The sequence below is a fragment of the Argopecten irradians genome, chromosome 13, assembly GCF_041381155.1.
Source record: "Argopecten irradians isolate NY chromosome 13, Ai_NY, whole genome shotgun sequence".
Lineage (NCBI taxonomy): Eukaryota > Metazoa > Mollusca > Bivalvia > Pectinida > Pectinidae > Argopecten > Argopecten irradians.
Genome location: NC_091146.1, coordinates 13,921,692 through 13,942,004, shown reverse-complemented (window position 1 = coordinate 13,942,004; position 20,313 = coordinate 13,921,692). Strand labels below are relative to the sequence as shown.

At 35.0% G+C, this 20,313-nt stretch overlaps 1 long non-coding RNA gene across 1 annotated transcript; it reads right to left on the bottom strand.

Annotated features, from left to right (window-relative positions):
* Window positions 1–283: 283 nt before the first annotated feature.
* On the bottom strand, window positions 284–4,543 carry LOC138306042 (uncharacterized). Its single transcript, XR_011205764.1, has 3 exons — window positions 4,013–4,543; window positions 3,188–3,317; window positions 284–2,572 (listed from the first exon to the last, which is right to left on the bottom strand). It is a non-coding gene; the product is annotated as an uncharacterized lncRNA (long non-coding RNA).
* Window positions 4,544–20,313: the final 15,770 nt, after the last annotated feature.

Sequence of the window (20,313 nt, the reverse complement as noted above, 5' to 3'; positions counted from 1 at the left end):
CTGCAATAGTGAATCCATGGTTAGTAGCAAAGAATAAATGCACATGGTCACGTTGATTAATTTCCCTGCGACAAATCGGCAGTTTGAACGATGTAAAGTGTAATTAAAGCGACACAAATATGTTAAAAAACATTATGTTGCGAGGAGAACTAGGACCACAAAACACCCAGATACCCAACCTGCATGTTTAACATCATGTATTGCAATAAAAGCAGCAAAACGGAGACCTAAACAAGACATCATCAACTTATACCATTGATCTACATATGCATGGACATGTAGGCCTAATTACTTGTATAAGCTCTTAGACGTACAAATGTAGCTATGACAGGGGTTTAGTAACTCTCATATTGAATTAAGGCATCGTAATATCTGCAGCATTTATTTTAATCTCTTTTAGAGTACCTTATGATATCTCAATAACATATATAACAATGTTTTATGTATGATAAATAGAGGATCTTAATCAGACTTACATTTTTTATTAGGATTTATTAGGACAATTGATGGATGCAGGCTGGAAGCCTCTATATCTATATCAACAATATACATGTACATTCATAAAATAAGTACATAAATAAATTCCAGTATATCAATGGCTATGATCCTACAAGATAGACGATCGACTATTGGATTTTAAAACAAATATTTTTCCAGTGTGTATCTAACATTACTTCAAAGTTGTATACAGTATCTGCATCTATACAAATGTAATATGTTGCGGCAAATTATTCCATATGTCTACTATTCTGTTACTGAAGAAATTCTTTCTTAATTCTAAATTGCGTTTCTTAAAAATTTTCTCAGAGTGACCTCTCGTTCTGCCTGTACTGTCCATTTGGAAAAAGTTCTCAGTTACTCTATGATCATATATGTTTTTAACTATTTTAAAAACATTTATAATGTCCCCTCTAGTTCTCCGATGTTGTAAACTTGGAAGATTTAGTCTTTCTAAGCGTTCCTCGTATGTTAGGTTTTTGAGTCCCGGAATAAGTTTTGATGCCCTTCTCTGGACATGAGTGTCTATGAACACTGTGGAAAGTGGCATATCAAAGCGTTTAAGGAGATTAATATATTTAATATTATCAAGCCATGAGTGTAAGATTCTATTTATCAGATCAGTACAATTGTGTTATGGAAATCTAGATAGAACTTATCAACTTTCCATTTCAAGAGTGGTGGAATCAAGCTTGGATTTGACATTTCTGTCAACAGAGACACTTGTGTGACATCATATTTTGATCAAGACGTCATTATTTGTACCTATGATGTCTCAATAGTATTTTTAATTTACAGGTGTGTTGTGATATTAATGGCATTGCTGAACGGGCCAGTTGGTTAGTTATGTGATAAATATACATTTGTGCTAGATATTATAACATGTCAAACTACTGTATATATATTATAAGAATCGAGCAAAATGCCAAGTCTACATCCTTATCCTTCTGTGATTCTAGCTAGTGGTTGTCATTTAAATAGTACCATTTACAATTTATATTGAATAAATAACTTTCTAGTGCTATTGTTACTTAGATATGACAAATTGCCCAAGCTAGAATCCAGTACATGTTGAAAAGACAATGTGACATCTCAATACTTTCACATTTTGCAGGAGCTGTACCCTTTAAAGTAAAGCCAATTTTGGACCAAACTAATTGAATTTGCGGTGCAATACGTCTTGTGCAATCTTGACAAGCAATTCATGGAAAAATAAAAAAAAATCACTCAATTGTAATAAATTTGTCATTTTATTCACTTATTTGTATAAAAATAGTGTGCTTTATTGCTTATTTGTAACAGCAAACACTAAATGTTTAAATAAATGCTATTGAAAAAAGGTAATAATCTATCAAATCCAATGAGTATATCCCTGTTTGGGTGTATTATAAATATCATGGTCATATGACGGTAATATTAATTTTCTCAGAAATAATTGATTTATTGTTAACTTATTAATGCGATTTTATGCAATGAAACCTCTTTTGAATGCATACGTTTCAATGAGTGTGGACATTTTATCTCAATCACTTTCTTTCTGTGTCATTTACATGAGGAAATCCCATATACACTGTAACCAATATATGGAAAGTTCACATCAGATATAGACCCTTTTCCTCTATATGCACTATTTTTAATAGACCTACATGATTTTATATACAGGTCCTGAAGAACTAGATACTTTTTTCCTTCTTTCCCATTGAAATGCAGAGACACCTGTTTCATACTTTGCTATGATAGATTCCAGCAATGATTGAGGACAGTGATGACAATCTATTGCTTCACAAATCTTGTGGAAGTTAAAAGCTGTCAGTCGGCCATATTGCATCATCTTTCAGACTTAATTTCCAGACTTCCCACAGGGGCTGGTCTCGATATCTTGAACAATTTTTGGTGCATAATTTCCAAGATTCTCTATCAATTGTTCTAAGGTTGAATTAAAATCACTCATGTTCTTAATCTGATTGTCAATTGAATAGGCAAGACATGAAGTGGTCTAATTCCTCTGTGACTGTTCAAATGATTCATCCATATTCTCATACAATATATCCATTTTCTGAGTGTCTGGATGCAGCTGAAATATTAATAAAATAACTTGATTTTAGGCTGTCCTTCTAGATCTGTACATTCACTACTTAACACATTTTCATACAAACATGTTTTGTATGAACAACACTTACTGCAATACAGTAAGGAATAGCTAGTTTTACATTACATATATAAATTATCTATTAGAGCACTTTAATTTACCATGAAACAACATGCTAGTAGATTTATAGATTTGATCATGTGATTCCTTCACAGTTGGGTTTTATTAGTTTGACACCCTATTACCGGGGGTAATAACCAAGGTCATGTAACGACATGTCAGGTTTATATGTGGAGGAAAGCCACTAATAAGTGGTCAGTTCCTACCAATTGCCCCACATGGGATTCTAGCTTGCAAACCAGAGGTAGAGGGCTTGTAGTAGTATGTCGAGACATAAACCACTCGACCACTGCACCCAACCCCCCTCCTCCCCATTGATAATGAAAAAATTTCATATAAGGTTACCAAATCTTTTGGTTTGATTGATTAATCCAAACCTTAGTAAAACAAATAATGAAAAATTAGCAACTTCTTTCTTAGCATTTACTATTAGCATAAAAAAAAACACAATTTGAGATCCTGCATATACCGCCATTGTACCTGTTTCAATTTCGCTGTGAAGTTTTTATGTCCAAAGATTCTCTGTCACAGGCAAGACATGGATCGTAGGTGTCCAAAGTATTCTTTCTCACCCCCATGATGATCAGATCATTCAATACAGCTAGAATACCTGTAAAGTATGATAAATATAAGTTCAGCACATACCTTATGCATACATTTTCTACAGGTTTATGGTTTTTTTTTAGTTCCAAATGCATCTGTTATGCATTTCTTATATTGAAAAAAACAAGAAAATTTATAGTACATGTACTAGTTAGTACAGTAGTAATGCAATGTAATCCATTTCAGCTACATGTATATACTTGTTGTAAATTTGTATGTGTACTTTCAACCTATGACCTATATAAAAAAATCTTGTGAAAATGAAGTTTGGTTACTAAAGATGCTTCATCGCCGACAGAGCATAAATAATTATTACCATTTGGACAAAAATTTCAGATTAAATGTGTATTTATATTACATCTAACTAACACAAAAATAAATATATACCAATAATTTATTTTGCTATTGTTGTCTGCACAATCAATACCTAATTCCATATGACTATACCACCACACCCCCCAACTGGGAAAAGTTATACAACAAAAGGGGCTGCAATAGAGGCTCCAGCCTGGTTTCAAAAGTCATCCTGAGGAAATTATTATGTTTGAGGAGCTTTTCTCCAAGCTGATAATTTAATAAACATATATTTTGACTTTGCAAATGATTTCTTAAACATATACTTTATTAATGTTTATAAAACGACATGATTGTTTTTATCAGATAATCGAAATATTTTTTATTTCGGTCTACATTTTTACTAACCTGTCAATAAAAATGCAGTTGGCTGACATGACCTCTCCCGTGGATTTCTTTATGGAAAACCATAAATGGCAATACTGGCCAGTTCATGAAGATCTGATATCGCCTTAGCCAGAAACATTATACAAATGTTGCCAGTATATGTTGAAGATCAAATTTTTAGCATGCCGGCCGTCAACAAATAATCGGCAGACCTCACAACTCCTATATGCTCCGAGTCTCATTTTAAACGGTAAGCTTAGTCAAGATCGAGATGTAAAATCTAGATCTAGCCTAATGTCATAATACATCGGGTGATTTCACTGCCTCACACAGTTCAATAAGCTCAACTTTTTAAAAATTGAACGTAGAGATCCCTAACTGAAAGGTACATTGTTGTAAAGCTTAAATATATTAAGTCATTGCTCGCTGCCATTTGTAAACAAAGTAATTCCGGAAGTGTCTGGTGTCTGGTGTTGGCGATTATAAAGGCGAAAACCAAACCGGAGAGTCCGATTCCGTCATGACGGAAAATGGACTATTGTACCTGCTGCTCCTATTGCATGATCGTAAAAGGCGACTAAATTTAGGATCTTATCTTTTCTATTCTTCCTAACTGACTTTATCCTTCCTAATGCCTCCCTTGGCACCGCCTCACTTTTGGCCTTGAGTTGAGCGTTCGCTCCTGTGAGGAAGGCTCTGGGTTGTGTCCCCTGGCCGAGACACACCAAAGTCTATAAAAGTGGTAGTTTCTGCTCCTGCTTAGCGCTCAGCAAAAAGGGAGTGGGACGACTGGTTCGCCCGTTGTCAGTATAATGTGACCGGGTGGGGTGTGTTGCTTGGTGTCTTTGGCGGCATGCTCCAGTGATATAGCACTATAAAAAGGGCAAAAGTTCCACTATACAAGAAGACACAACATGAATATACCGCAGTCTCCCGAAACACGCACCTCGCACAACATACACGCAACACAGCGCATACATGGGAGGCCGTCCTTACATGACCATAGCTGTTAATAGGACGTTAATTAATCAAACAAACAAACAAAAAAGATAAATTCAAAGATTAAACATTGGCCATTGCGATTCTGTATTTAAATCGACTTGTTTTGGACTGCATACATGGGAGGCCGTCCTTACATGACCATAACTGTTAATAAGACGTTAATTAATCAAACAAACAAACAAAAAATAATTGCGTATATGTAAATGTTTTGATTTTGTATTTTTTTAGCAATTTTATTTCTGTTAATTGATCGTACAGTGTAAGTAGAACTTAAGTGGGAATCAGCTACTGCTCTGCGGATTCACACAATTTGCAAACAAAATTTCTTTCATACCTCGTGATGAAGTTAAAAAATAGTGACATCAATGCTTATAAAAAAAAATTCATATAACTTTATAACATCAGACAAGTTTAAACGTACGACTCCATCGATTTTCCAATGGATTATTTTTCTTCATCAATATGCAACGTCGACGTCTCTATAGGAGATTTCAGAAAAGATGGCGATGACGTCACACAAAGGTACATCCGGGCGCTCAAAGGTACAACTCTTATATCTGTACACATAAACATTGTGGGAACACAGCGGCTTGCGATGTTTGTTTACATTTTATTGTAATAAATAGTACGCCAATCCGAGAACTATTGCGTTATTTGCATTTCAAAAAGTGTAAATAAAAATATTTTATAATACTATACAAATTTAAACATATAGTATTCATATATTTTACTCTGTTTATACTCCATTTTCGACGGCTACGAGAAAACACGGTCGCCATTACGTATAAACATTAACAGATATATTGCAAATATCAACTTGAAATTACAAATTAAATTCAAAGTCCCTCAAAATGTAATTATAAGCAATTACTGCTTTCGAAGTGTTTCTTGATAAAACACTTTACGTTGTGTGATTAGTGCAAAATTAAACATTTGCTTTCGTAGATTACCCCAAGCCCACGGCAGCCATTACAGTACAGCCGAGAACCCGAATTTCGTCCATTTTCAGTGTCATTAAATTACGTATTCTGGTTATTTTTTGTCATCAACTTTGGGATTTAGTTTATAACATACAAATGAGTCAGTTTGTAGGTTCTTTTTATCATATTTTTAAACAAAACTTTGAGTATTTAGGATTCTCGAAGTCGTGCGCAATGTATCCTGGTCGGCATTTACAGTACTACGATCTGTAATTTACATGTATATCAATTTAAATGAAGTCTACCTAATATGTATTCCAAATATCTAAAAGTAATACCACTTCAGTTTGAGACTTAACACAGCAGTCCATGGCATAAAAGCGACTGAAAATAAAATATTAAAAATGAAATCTGCAGCATGAAAACTGAACGATTTCACCATATTATTTTACGAGATCGGCAGTCATACGTGTAAAACAGTAGTTTAATTACTATTCGTAATTTTGTTATGATAAAGAGTATTCCATTAAAACAACATGTACATATTAAATAAAGAATATATATCTTAAACAAATACTTTTTGAGATAAAAGTGTTGGTAATTATTAATATGATTTATTTCCCCAACAATGCTGTTGCCTGCGGTGATCTACCAGCGACGAAGCCATACACGAGCGGCCGTGGTCTGGTCAGGTGCACGTTTTGTTTATATCATAACGTATTGTGATCAGTTTTTCATGTATAACAGAAACATTATAAATTGAAATAGATCATCTTTTCATAAACACCTTTTCACAACCTGAATTTATACGTATGAACAAAATCGGGTAGGCCTACGTGTGATGGCCCGGCAGCGCTTCGATAGGTGGCTTCGACACTAAAATTTAGCAATAAACAAATGGAAAATATAAAAATGTTAACATCCGTAACCTGTGAAACAATAAGAAACCATTTCAAAATCAGAATTTGCAAGTATGAAAGCGTAAACTTTTGACAAAGTATCGATTATGAAGCAGGGATGTACGTATCTGTTATTGTTTTTATCAGTCTCCATACTGTGTTTGTACCTTTGAGGACCCGGATGTAAACTTTCTGTGACGTCACGCCATCTTTTCTGAAATCCCCTATTGTGCCGTCATGAAAAGTCGTGTTTTGTGCCATTTTCGGATTTTTTTTCTTCATAGTAGTATGAAGGAAAAGTATCTGAAGCTATCAGAAAGTCGGATTTAGTTAGAAAACACATACAAAAATAATTATTTCTCTGTTATCATAGGCCGTTATACAGATGGTGCAGATATTATATCATGGGAATTTTAACGGAGAATGGTAGTACTAAGTTATATCATTGGATTTGTTGTAAGTATGTTCGTTATCAACATGTTTTACTGTTTTGACATTGAAAGGCCGTTAATACACATTCAACTTGATTCAACGTATTAAATTTGTTTCCTTAGCAAGGGTTATACCCTGTAATCGTGTTGTTTCTAACACATACAGTATCTAAGATAAAGTTTGGTGGATGTTTTATTTGATTAAAACGGATCGTAAGAAATGTAAAACCAAAGTAAACATACTTTTTTATATTCAGTATTTTAAAATAACGAAAATCGACAATACAATTTAAATAAGAATATATTCAGTAGCATTGAAATTACATTGTTATAGTGTTGAAATCTACGTAAATGTAAATCTATCCTTCAACCGGTTGTTTCGAGATCAAACAATTTGGTAAATTGGAAACGAGAACAAAATTCAAGCGGTTTGAAATTAAGCTTTGATATATTGATAAAAACATATCTTTGAAATATTTGTCATTTTCTGAATATGGAATGCCGTTCTTTCATGACCCTATAGCTGTTAACAGGACGTTAAAATAATCAAACAAACATTTTCTGAATAATACATAATGCTTAAATATTGTATTTGAATTACCAGGATCCTTTGGCAATCTTGCCATGGGAAAGCAAACGTCAGCCTCCTCGACCAAAGAGGTTGTTGAGGGTATAAACCAGTGCCAGCGCTGTTGACGGTAGACGTTACGCTACAACACCCTACAACATAGAGAAGGCGTGCTTCACGACCAAAACGGACTTACTGGCATGGTTTAAAGTTGATCTCAACGAGGCATACGTTTTACAGGATACTGTGGTCTTCACAAGGAGTGAACCAGGTTTGTGTTATTTTGTGTTAACAAACTGTCACATGATTTTTTTAGTCCAACCGTGTACATTTGACCCGAAATTCAATACGATGAATGTTGTATAAGAATGCAGTCTTCATTAATTCTTCTGTATTCTTTTTTATTAAATTTTATAGATAAAGGGAAGTCCTAAAAATCGTTACTTGTCATTAAATTCTGCATGGATTGTAACCAAATTTGGCCAAAGACATCCTTAGGGGAAGGGTTTGCATAAATTTAAGCTCTGACCCCCGGGGCTAGGAGGGGCAGGGTCCAATAGGAGAAATAGAGGTAAATCTTATTAATCGCTACTTGTCCTAGAGTTCTTCATGGATTGAAACCAAATTTGGCAAGAAATATCCTCGGGGGAATGGGAACAGGTTTGTATAAATTTAGCACCATTAGAGAGTGTTTTCTTATTATTAACTGGTTGGTAGTGACAGGAACATTTTCTTGATAAATAAACCTTCTCTATGATATTTGAGACAGAAATCTAATATATTGTGATCTAGGTAGCCACTAGAATTGAGATCCCAGATTTAGTCACCTTTTTTCGATCATACAATGAGGCAGCAGGCACAATTCTAACATCATACTACAATGTAGGATTTGCTTCATATTTTCTCTTACAACAAATTTAAATAGCCCATACACTTTCTTTAAACATGGAAATCAAAAAATCATGCGCAATCAGTACTTCATTCCATATAGGATATATTGCCAAGGAATTTTTTCGGGATGCAGTTAATTATTTTTCATATTTTTAACTTGAAGTAAAACTAAAAGCTCAAACTTTTCAATGATGGCAATTGTGTAAAGCAAGTAACTTTTATAACTGGAGAAAAATACATAATTGTCTGCTCCTGTTTTTGATTGTGAAAACATATCATTTGTCGGCGGTGGAGCATCTTTAAATCATGGGAAAACAGCATATGCTTAGTGGATAGTTTATGCCATTCATTGAATATGACCTAATTTATGCATGTGACCCTAGGATGTATTCATCTTAAGCAGATCATGTCATGATCCATTCGAAGTATTAAACACAAATTTCAAATCCTTGAAAAATACTAGCTTTCAGCTAATATTGAAGTTTTTAATGCTAAAATAGAATAAATCCTGAACTAGGTCACTGTGATCCATTTTTTGAATTTTTCATCTGTTTTTTTAACTGAACTTCACAAACCCAATATTTACAGGCAAAACCTACGAAAAATGTTATCTATTTTCTATTTGTTAATTAACAAGGTTTTAAACAAGGTTTTAAACAATAAATTTTGGCCCTGACGCTGCAAAACTTGATGACGCCACGTCATTGTTCAGTGCATGTCAGCTATCTAATACCTATACAATTAAATATACGATAAAATCAAGACCGTGAGGAATTCGTTTCAATTACGGGGGGACCGCTATCTTATAATATCGCTGAACGACCTGATTCGACTTCTTGATTGTATGAAAATATTATGCATTTTGGTATGTTTGCCATAAGATTACATTATTCATATCAAGTTCGGTTTTCTTGCAGATGTATTGTTCAAATCAGGATATGCTACCTACGGAATCACGACGGGAGACGAATTACCATGTGGTATCTACGGCGGAGAGACTCCACTACAAACACTTATCGAATTCAAATGTTTTCTAGGGCACTATGGTCGCTACGTAAAGTTAACCAGCACTGCAGTTTTACATCGCTTGTCTGTGTGAGCTAGAGATATACGGGTATCTGTAGGGATTTGTTTGCTTTTCGTGAATGTTTGGTATCAAGTGGAGTTACTTTTACATTGTTTTTGTTGATGTTTATTGAATATTCTTTCAGCAGCTAATGTGATAAAGTTAATGGTGTTGTGTTATTTTAAATGAAAAAAATGATATATATATTTATTACTATTCTGGATTTTTTTAGGATAGTAGGAAATAATCGAATAAGATTCATTAAGCATTTGGAGTCATTGAATAGTGAATACATTTGATGATTACTTTTAAAATTCCACCTAGGCTAGTTGCTACCATCTCATGATAGTAGCATTATAATCGGTCGCTTACCTGCCATGTTGTTGGGATTTCACATTGTTATAGATAGTCTGTTCACTTTGATTGGCTGGCCCAAGCGTTTTTTTTCGGGAGCGCGTGGAGCATCTATATATAGCCTAACTAGTACTGTTGGCTAGATGATCATGACCTACTTGTAATTATCCGAACATGCTGAAACAAAGTTAGGACTGTATGCGCTTAAGTACAGTTTAAACCGAAATGTTATGCGTGTTTCTATGCGGATATATGTATTACACCAACTTATCCAAGTACACGTACATGTATATCAGTACAGTGTATATTAAACGGAAAACTTGTTAGCATTTGGAAAAGGCTCACTGCACCTTCTTCTCATGTTCTACCGGTGCGATTTGGCTGAAACTTGCATGAAATGATCCTGACATGGTCTTGACAAAGTGTTGATATTTTTCGGGTCGATCCGAAATCCAAGATGGCCGCCTGTAACACATTTTGAACTCCTTCTCAAGTTCTACCAGTGCGATTTGGCTGAAACTTGCATGAAATGATCCTGACATGGTCCCGACAAAGTGTTGATATTTTTCGGGTCGATCCGAAATCCAAGATGGCCGCTATCTTGAAAACACATTTTGAACTCCTTCTCAAGTTCTAGCAGTGCGATTTGGCTGAAACTTGCATGAAATGATCCTGACATGGTCCCGACAAAGTGTTGTTATTTTTCGAGTCGATCCGAAATCCAAGATGGCCGCCACAGCCGCCATCTTGAAAACACATTTTGAACTTCTTCTCAAGTTCTACCGGTGCGATTTGTCTGAAACTTGCATGAAATGATCCTGACATGGTCCCGACAAAGTGTTGTTATTTGTCAGGTCGATCTGAAATCCCAGATGGCCGCCACATCCGCCATCTTGAAAACACATATTGAACTTCTCTCAAGTTCAACCGGTGCGATTTGGCTGAAACTTGCATGAAATGATCCTGACATGGTCCCGACAAAGTGTTGTTAATTTTCGGGTCGATCCGAAATCCAAGATGGCTGCCACAGCGGCCATCTTGAAAACACATTTTGAACTTCTTCTCAAGTTCTACAGGTGCGATTTGGCTGAAACTTGCATGAAATGATCCTGACATGGTCCCGACAAAGTGTTGTTATTTTTCGAGTCGATCCGAAATCCAAGATGGCCGCCACAGCCGCCATCTTGAAAACACATTTTGAACTTCTTCTCAAGTTCTACCGGTGCGATTTGGCTGAAGCTTGCATGAAATGATCCTGACATGGTCCCGACAAAGTGTTGTTATTTTTCGGGTCGATCTGAAATCCAAGATGGCCGCCACAGCGGCCATCTTAAAAACGCATTTTGAACTTCTTCTCAAGTTCTACCGGTGCGATTTGGCTGAAACTTGCATGAAATGATCCTGACACGGTCTTGACAAAGTGTTGATATTTTTCGGGTCGATCCGAAATCCACGATGGCCGCCACAGCCGCCATCTTGAAAACACATTTTGAACTCCTTCTCAAGTTCTACCAGTGCGATTTGGCTGAAACTTGCATGAAATGATCCTGACATGGTCCCGACAAAGTGTTGTTATTTTTCGAGTCGATCCGAAATCCAAGATGGCCGCCACAGCCGCCATCTTGAAAACACATTTTGAACTTCTTCTCAAGTTCTACCGGTGCGATTTGTCTGAAACTTGCATGAAATGATCCTAACATGGTCCCGACAAAGTGTTGTTATTTGTCAGGTCGATCTGAAATCCCAGATGGCCGCCACATCCGCCATCTTGAAAACACATATTGAACTTCTCTCAAGTTCAACCGGTGCGATTTGGCTGAAACTTGCATGAAATGATCCTGACATGGTCCCGACAAAGTGTTGTTAATTTTCGGGTCGATCCGAAATCCAAGATGGCTGCCACAGCGGCCATCTTGAAAACACATTTTGAACTTCTTCTCAAGTTCTACAGGTGCGATTTGGCTGAAACTTGCATGAAATGATCCTGACATGGTCCTGACAAAGTGTTGTTATTTTTCGGGTCAATCCGAAATCCACGATGGCTGCCACAGCAGCCATCTTGAAAACACATTTTGAACTTCTACCCAAGTTCTACCGGTGCGATTCGACTGAAGCTTGCATGAAATGATCCTGACATGGTCCCGACAAAGTGTTGTTATTTTTCGAGTCGATCCGAAATCCAAGATGGCCGCCATAGCCGCCATCTTGAAAACACATTCTGAACTTCTTCTCAAGTTCTACCGGTGCGATTTGGCTGAAACTTGCATGAAATGATCCTGACATGGTCCTGACAAAGTGTTGTTATTTTTCGGGTCGATCCGAAATCCAAGATGGCCGCCACAGCCGCCATCTTGAAAACACATTTTGAACTTCTTCTCAAGGTCTACCGGTGCGATTTGGCTGAAACTTGCATGAAATGATCCTGACATGGTCCCGACAAAGTGTTGTTAATTTTCGGGTCGATCCGAAATCCAAGATAGCCGCCACAGCTGCGATCTTGAAAACACATTTTGAACTTCTTCTCAAGTTCTACCGGTGCGATTTGTCTGAAACTTGCATGAAATGATCCTGACATGGTCCTGACAAAGTGTTGTTATTTTTCGGTTTAATTCGAAATCCAAGATGGCTGCCACAGCGGCCATCTTGAAAACACATTTTGAACTTCTTCTCAAGTTCTGCCGGTGCGATTTGGCTGAAACTTGCATGAAATGATCCTGACATGGTCCCGACAAACTATCGTTACATCTTTGTTGATCCCAAATCAAAGATGGCTACCATGACACTATATCTAATTAATTCCCTATATGTTAAGGCCTCTTGTTAGAAATAAAATTTGTTGAAAGAAATTGAAAATGATCCTGACATGGTCCTGACAAAGTGACACCATATATAATTAATTTTACTATTGCCAAGGTAGTTAGATGACCGTTAAGGCCCTTTGGGCCTCTTGTTCTTATTTGTACTCTTTTATCTCGATGTATCTTTGGATCGGGCTATCACAAAAACCTGTTTCGTTTCCAGCCACAAATTAGGTAGTCTGATTAACATAATGATTGTGTACTTCTGGCTTGAATTTGGACAATACAGCACGCTGGCCCCTGATTAAATTTGTGATATGGGACCATTTAATTAGAAAAAAAGATTTAAGCCTCGTGATTGAGAAAATCCAAAATCGTATGATTTTTTCAACCTGTTTCTTGACCATTTATCTTGTTCATCACCAGAACATGCACAGTCTGTACTTCGTGACACTGGTGCTAGTAGAATGAATTTACTGCTAAGTGACAGAAATTACACCGAAAAAAATCAGTTTAATATGTAATTTCATCAGAGCTCTACATATTATTGACGTTGAACTTCAGGTCATCAGGACATTTGTTTATCAGTGTTTGATTTTAGCTGATAATGACTAATAAAGCGTGTTACGACACAGAATTTCTTCCTCGTCTCTTGTCTTACACAAGGACAAGTGCCATGGCATTTACACTTCACGACTGCGTCAACCATTGTTTGTTTCATAGCCACTGCTGGACTCTTTCCTACCACAAATATGGACTTGTCTGTGAGTTGGGTAGAAATGTAGAATACTTTATAAGAGTCACATTTTGCATAACCATTGTCTTGACAGCTGGTCCGACGTGTATACATTTGCGATAACGGTTTTTTAATCAACAGAGGGGTTTTCCGTGTAATTTTTATATTAAATCGATATCAAATTCCAATATGTATGCCAGAATGCATGGTAATTCCAACTTTGAAACAAGAAAAATAAACTATTATAGTGTTTCGTCTAAATCCCCTTTATATCATCTCACTGTGGCCATTGCTTTCTTCAGACATTTGTTTAAAATAGTTTGTATTATTCTTATGACTCTTATTACTCTTATTACATGTATGGCTTCGGAGAGAATGATTACGTGAATAAAGATTAAGTAATGAGCACCAACAGTGATACATGACAGTAAGTAGCTATATTACTGTTTTTAAAAATCTTAAAGTTTGTTTGGTTACTTTTTCCAAGATAATAAGGTATCCTGATTTCAGAAAAATGCCTTTGAATTGTGCTTATATGACATTTTAACACCGGGGCTCAGTGTAATCTGCACTTGCTCTTAAATATTAGTTCCGACGTTGTCACTTGTAATTATTTGTTGTAGAATAACTGTAATAGTTTATAGCGAGATGAATATGGAATGCATTGTTCTCTTATATTGTTAATTATACATTATCTCTGTATTGCACATTATTTTTAGTTTTGTATTCTGATTATATTTGTGTGTTTTAGTTTTGCATTCTGATTATATTTGCGTGTTTTAGTTCTGCATTCTGATAATATTTGCGTGTGAAATTGTTCTCTAATGAGATGTTTTCGTCGGCAATCCGAAATCAATCTTGAACAGAACTTTATTTTTCTGTGAAAAAGATTTGATGTTGTTTCGATCCAAAAAAGAAACAGAGATCGCTTGAGGATCGTTTTTTCTGTAAGTAATGTGAATGAGTGATGGAAGTGTTTCTTAATTACACTCTTCAGTCTTAACCAATAAACTGTATTTTTACATGGATACAGAGCTATTATCGGGACCAGTCAACTGAATGAACAACACGATGTTGAGGCTTTGACGCTATTAAAACTGCTAGATGAAATCCAATTATCGTTTTCTATAACTAAATTATAGGTTCTTGTATAACATTATGTAGAAACAAAATACTTCAGCTCAAACTCTCATTGAGGTATCCATTTTTAAACAAAGTCCATTCTACTATATAAAAGCACGCAAATCCAATGTTTTCACTGAAAAAAAAAAAATCAAAATTGATGTCTTGTACAAATATTTAAATATCGATCTGTTTCCTTTGAATACATAACCTGTCAGATAAAAATTGGTTTCAACGTCAAACTAATTGCAACAGAAATTATTTTTGTGGAAATGTTTTTTTAGATTTCGACTACAAGTAACTGGTAAAAATTCCCAAAAAATCCCATAAGGGGAAAGTGGTTAATTTTACCTATTTATAAAGCCATCTAAACCGCCGGTAAATGTGTCCCGTATGGGCCGCCGTAGATCGGAAGAGTTCCACAAAGGAGGCGGAAAAGAGCTGCAATGTTGGCATGAGTGGACACACGAATACAATTCACATAAACAAAAGCGTTGATTATTGACAATCGTGCATTATTGGCAGGTTTTATGATAGTGTGAGCCTAGTTCATGATTATTTAAGTTATATTATTGAATATACATAATACCATGTGCTTCACAGATGTCTATAAGTGTTGAAATGGTAAGCGATCGGTGACGGTAACTTACCCGAAGGAAGTACAAAATGACGACGACATAATTGTATTTATGTTAAATAAAACATATCTTAATTTCAATATTTTGTAAGTGTATGCTTTAATTTATCTTTAAAAAGTAATGGTTCTGTCATTACGATGTAGACTCTATTTAAGTTTTAAAAGTTTGCCAGTTTTGATAACCCTGTTTCATTGACGAAAAAAGTATGGAAGCCTGTTTGTACTAGCGCGATATTGATCAAAATTTCCATTTTACACATATTTGCGATAAAATTCAATATTTAACACTTATTCCGAAGAGTGGTTTGGTTTTTTGTGACCTCATTATTGTTTTTGTTTTGAACCGTGTATTTTATCTGTACTATTTTCTTTTATGTTAGTAATTATTTTACTTTATTGGCACTTTATTACTTAATACGTGTCATAGCTCTACATATAACAGAAACTAATGGTCAGTTAGTTCCATGTTTTTACTTATCTGGGGCCAGTTGTTCAAAGGTCTATTTAAAGTTAATCGAGGATTAAACCTTCATTAAACCGTCATTAACTTGATGGCGTCATTTCCAGAAAATATGATGTTGCACAAACGTCCATTAAAGTTAACGGAGCATAAAGCTCTAATAAAGCTTTATTAAAATCTGCGATTTAAAAAAGACCTATGGGGCTCCTTTAAACCACAATTAATTGCTAATTTGTGTGGTAAAACTCTTGTATAAACTCTTTTAGTGGAGTTCGGTTACCAAATTCACAAAGATGGTAAAACAATGTCCAATCAGAGCATTTATATATTTGAGGAAATATTTAGAAATGAAACTGGAAGAAGCAGAATTAAAAAGTGAACTTGCCGGGTTGGGGATGTACATGTACAGTATAACTAGTCATCATGTTATAGACTTTTACACCTTCTTATTAATAACCAGAAACAACAATATCAAGCAAATGAAATAAATATTTTAAATAAATGTCAAAGGGCATATAGATGTAGCTCTGAATAAGTAGTAAATACACACAGTGATGAATAAAGTCAATATACAGTAAAACTTCCTTACGACGAATCTGCTTGATACCCATTTTTATTTATTACGAAGACGTAAATTCAAATCCTGGGTTTTTGCCTCCTCTTTATGTATACTTCTTTGAGAAACGTAGAGCTGATTTCCTTATAACGAATTATCTTTTAATAGGAGTGATTTCATGGTCCCTTCAAGAAAATGTTTGCTCTATAACAATTTTTTTCCCAGAAAGTGTTGGATGTAGCTTTGTCTTAAAGTGAAACTTGGGTTCTAAAAAGGGAACTAATTAATAGAAAATCAAATACAATCAAACAAGTGTACAATTAATTGTCGATAATGGAAAATCTGCCAAAGAAGACATTGTTGCTGACTTCGAAATTTGTGAGTTAGCTTGATAACTACGTTGATTCGGGGTGCAATTTGGCTATGACTTTAATTAACTTATAGTTTCAGAAACTCTATATCGAATTTCTGTTATAACGAATTATTTCCTCTGGTCCCAAGTCCGATTGTAATTAGATTTGATTAAAGTTTATTTTAAAGTATAGATGAAAATTGAACTCCGCTTTTCTACACACATATGGAAGTTAACGTATAATGTAACCAGTGGGTTCCCGCTAAAAATATAAGCCGTTCTTAGTTTTTAGAATATCACTTTATACAACGTCAACATAATGTTGTAGACCACAACCAATCCCCACGACACAAACCATAATATACATGAGGCTGTATTATTTGAAGGTAAGCTATTGGTACAAGGACAATACTGTCACATCACTCCGCTAATTACATTTTAAACAATTTGACCTCATATATTGGTTCCGTTTCTTATTCATTTTAGTTCTTTATATACATACTGTATTCGACGTAATTGGCGCCCCTCCCCTCTTCTGGAGGAATTGATTTGTTTGTCTGTTTCTTTGTTTGCCTGCTTGTTTGTTTGATTAAATTAACGTCGTAATAATATAATTGGACATTATATAGTTGCCATGGTTATATTTTGTAGTGTGTATGAATTTATTTTAATTTTGTGCAAAGATGAAAATGATATAAGTGATATAATGCATTATAAACCTACAAGAGAATAAGTCTGAAAACAATGCTGGTTTTTCATCATTTTTTGACCTATTTGTCAGTTTTGACCTTTATTTGACCTTCATGATAGAATGATTTTTACAGAAACATATATCATAACAAAGTTTAATCTATCTTTATTGTAATATTGCAAGTATATACTGTGTACATATAAATACTTTCCAAGAAAGAATAATTTTATTACCCTACCCCCTTAATCTACAGTGCTTATCTGCGAGGCTATATAGGTCTTAGAAAAGCTAATATTTTTCAATTTTCCCCTTTTGGGATTATTTGGGAATTTTAATACATCATTTACTACATATCAGGGAGTAAGAAAAATGCATAGTTCCTTCTGTTGCAAATTAGTTTGAGGTTCAGCTATTTTTATGGCTAGATTGATTGGTCTAATAACCTGTCAAAAATTGCTAATTTATGTTTTATTTGTAATTATAAAGACGCATGACAGCCTAATGATAATTGATATTGATGGCTTGGGGTTTGACGAATGGATTCTCATGAATATGTTGCATGTTTGTTTCCGGAGACTGTGGTGTGATTGCGATGTGTCTCCTTGTGATTGCGGAGCTATTGTGTATGTCATAGGCATGGAAAAAATATGACATATATATGAGTGGCTATATATAATATGAGATTTATTAAACGAGTTCAATAATTTGACATCCCATGAGCCATAAGTTGAGTGGCATATCAAATTATTTGACGAGTGCATTACACAACCACGAGTGTAAGATTATATTTATTACATATTGTTTTATGAAATTATTTCAAGACATTCGATTTCGTTTCTATTTAAGAATGGCTAAATATTATGAAGTTTAGGTAAACAAGCCACAGGGTTGGATTTAACGTCTTCATCTACCCAGACAATCGTACCAAATCATATTTTTATCATGACGTCATCATTACATGTGATATCACAATAGTGGTATTACACGTGTGTCATGGCCGTATGACATAGCTGAATGGGTCATTTATGTGATAAAGAACGATATTTGTGTAATTATCTTGCTTGATTAACTTGTCTGTCATTTTGTTTTTTGAGAGTACGTCGACCATTCAATATCTTTACTTTACAATAAATGTTGTGAAATGTTAAATTCAAAACAAAATATATTATAAACCAAATGAAACCGTAATCAATAAACACATCACCTTTGCCACGTCATTTAAACTGATTATTTCGAGGCATATCAATTTATTGAACTTGTTTGATAAATTCCATATCACATAGCCACTCATGTAAGATCCTCTTTATCAGTGACATCGGCAATTATTTCTAAAATGGAAATCCCTACATGTTATCTAAAATCGGAAAACATGTCTACGGTATGCATGTAAATACTTTCTTGGAAATGCTTGATATGTTGATCATTACATATGATGCAGTCATCAAGACTATTTCATCATTTGTTTTCATTAGCTTCTTACAAATATTTTCCCTTCTAAGATTTTATAGATTTTAAGCAGCAGATACATAGAGATTGAACAGTGTTTTGATTGCGTTAAAGGTGGTACACTTTATGAACGCAATGGAATACAGACATATTCAATGTAGCGCGTTAGCGCTACATGTAGAATATGTCTGTATCCCATTGCGTTCGTACCACCTTTAACGCAATTAAAACACTGTTCAGTCTAAATAGTTACATAAGTTTGTGTATTTTTACATGTTCGTGATCAAATTTTAAACGATAGTGGTTGCTAAGCTGGGTAACTACGGTAGTCAGGATGTTCCGCTTGTTAATGTTATAGCGGCAGTTTGCTTTGAAATGTAACAATGACACCTTTCAATTATTTTTAACATATGTTTTTTTTTTCAATTTGATCATATATCAATAATATCCATTTCGAATAAAAATTGAGATAATTGAGGCGAAAGGACTACCGGTATGTATCATTGTCAGGGTAGTGATGCGGTCCGAAGTGGAATGAGCCGCCATATTTGATTTTCAACCGAGGAAAGTAACAGCGATATAGCATGTTGATGGTATGACCGTTGAGCTACTGAATGTTTGTTATGCATGTATCGGACGAAGAACGCGATATAGACTAAATTCTTTATAGCTATGACTTTATTTTATTGTACGGGTGATAGAAAAGTGTTTGCACGGCGTGTGAATGACGCAACATGGAATTCCCCGAACATTCTTAAGGAAACCCCACTCGGTTGTAACCCCAACCAGCGATTCATTTTGTTGTTTATTACCTTTACCATTCCTGAACACATTTTCTGTTTTGATGTCATATACATATTTGATTGGATCTAATAACAACTCTTAATTGTTATTTTGGAATCCGACAACGAGGACACTTTGTTTACACTTCATACAGTAGGCCTACTGTCAAACGAGTACGGACGAGCTTGATATTGTCTGTGCCAGCTAAGGATCAGTCTTGAGAGAAATAGAAGACCGAAATCGTCTTTTAGTTTATTATTAGTTCAAAGCTAATCTGTCATAGGTGAAAAGGTAAAATGAAAATCTAGTAATTAAAGTTTATTTAGATTATCATATGACACAATCTTACCTAAGCTTGAAATAGAAGTAGTCCTATCCTACTCTCGGCTTGTATCCATACACTGTTGCGTTTACGCTAATTTGAACGAAACTTCCTTCCCGTTGACTATATAGAGGCATATGTAAATCTATTTGTTTAGTTTGGTTTATTATATTAACAATCAGGGTCATTTAAGGACGGCCTCTCATGTATGCGGTGTGTAGCGCGTATGTAATGTGCGATGCGTATTTTGGGAGACTGCGGTATATTAATGCTGTGTCTTCTTGTATA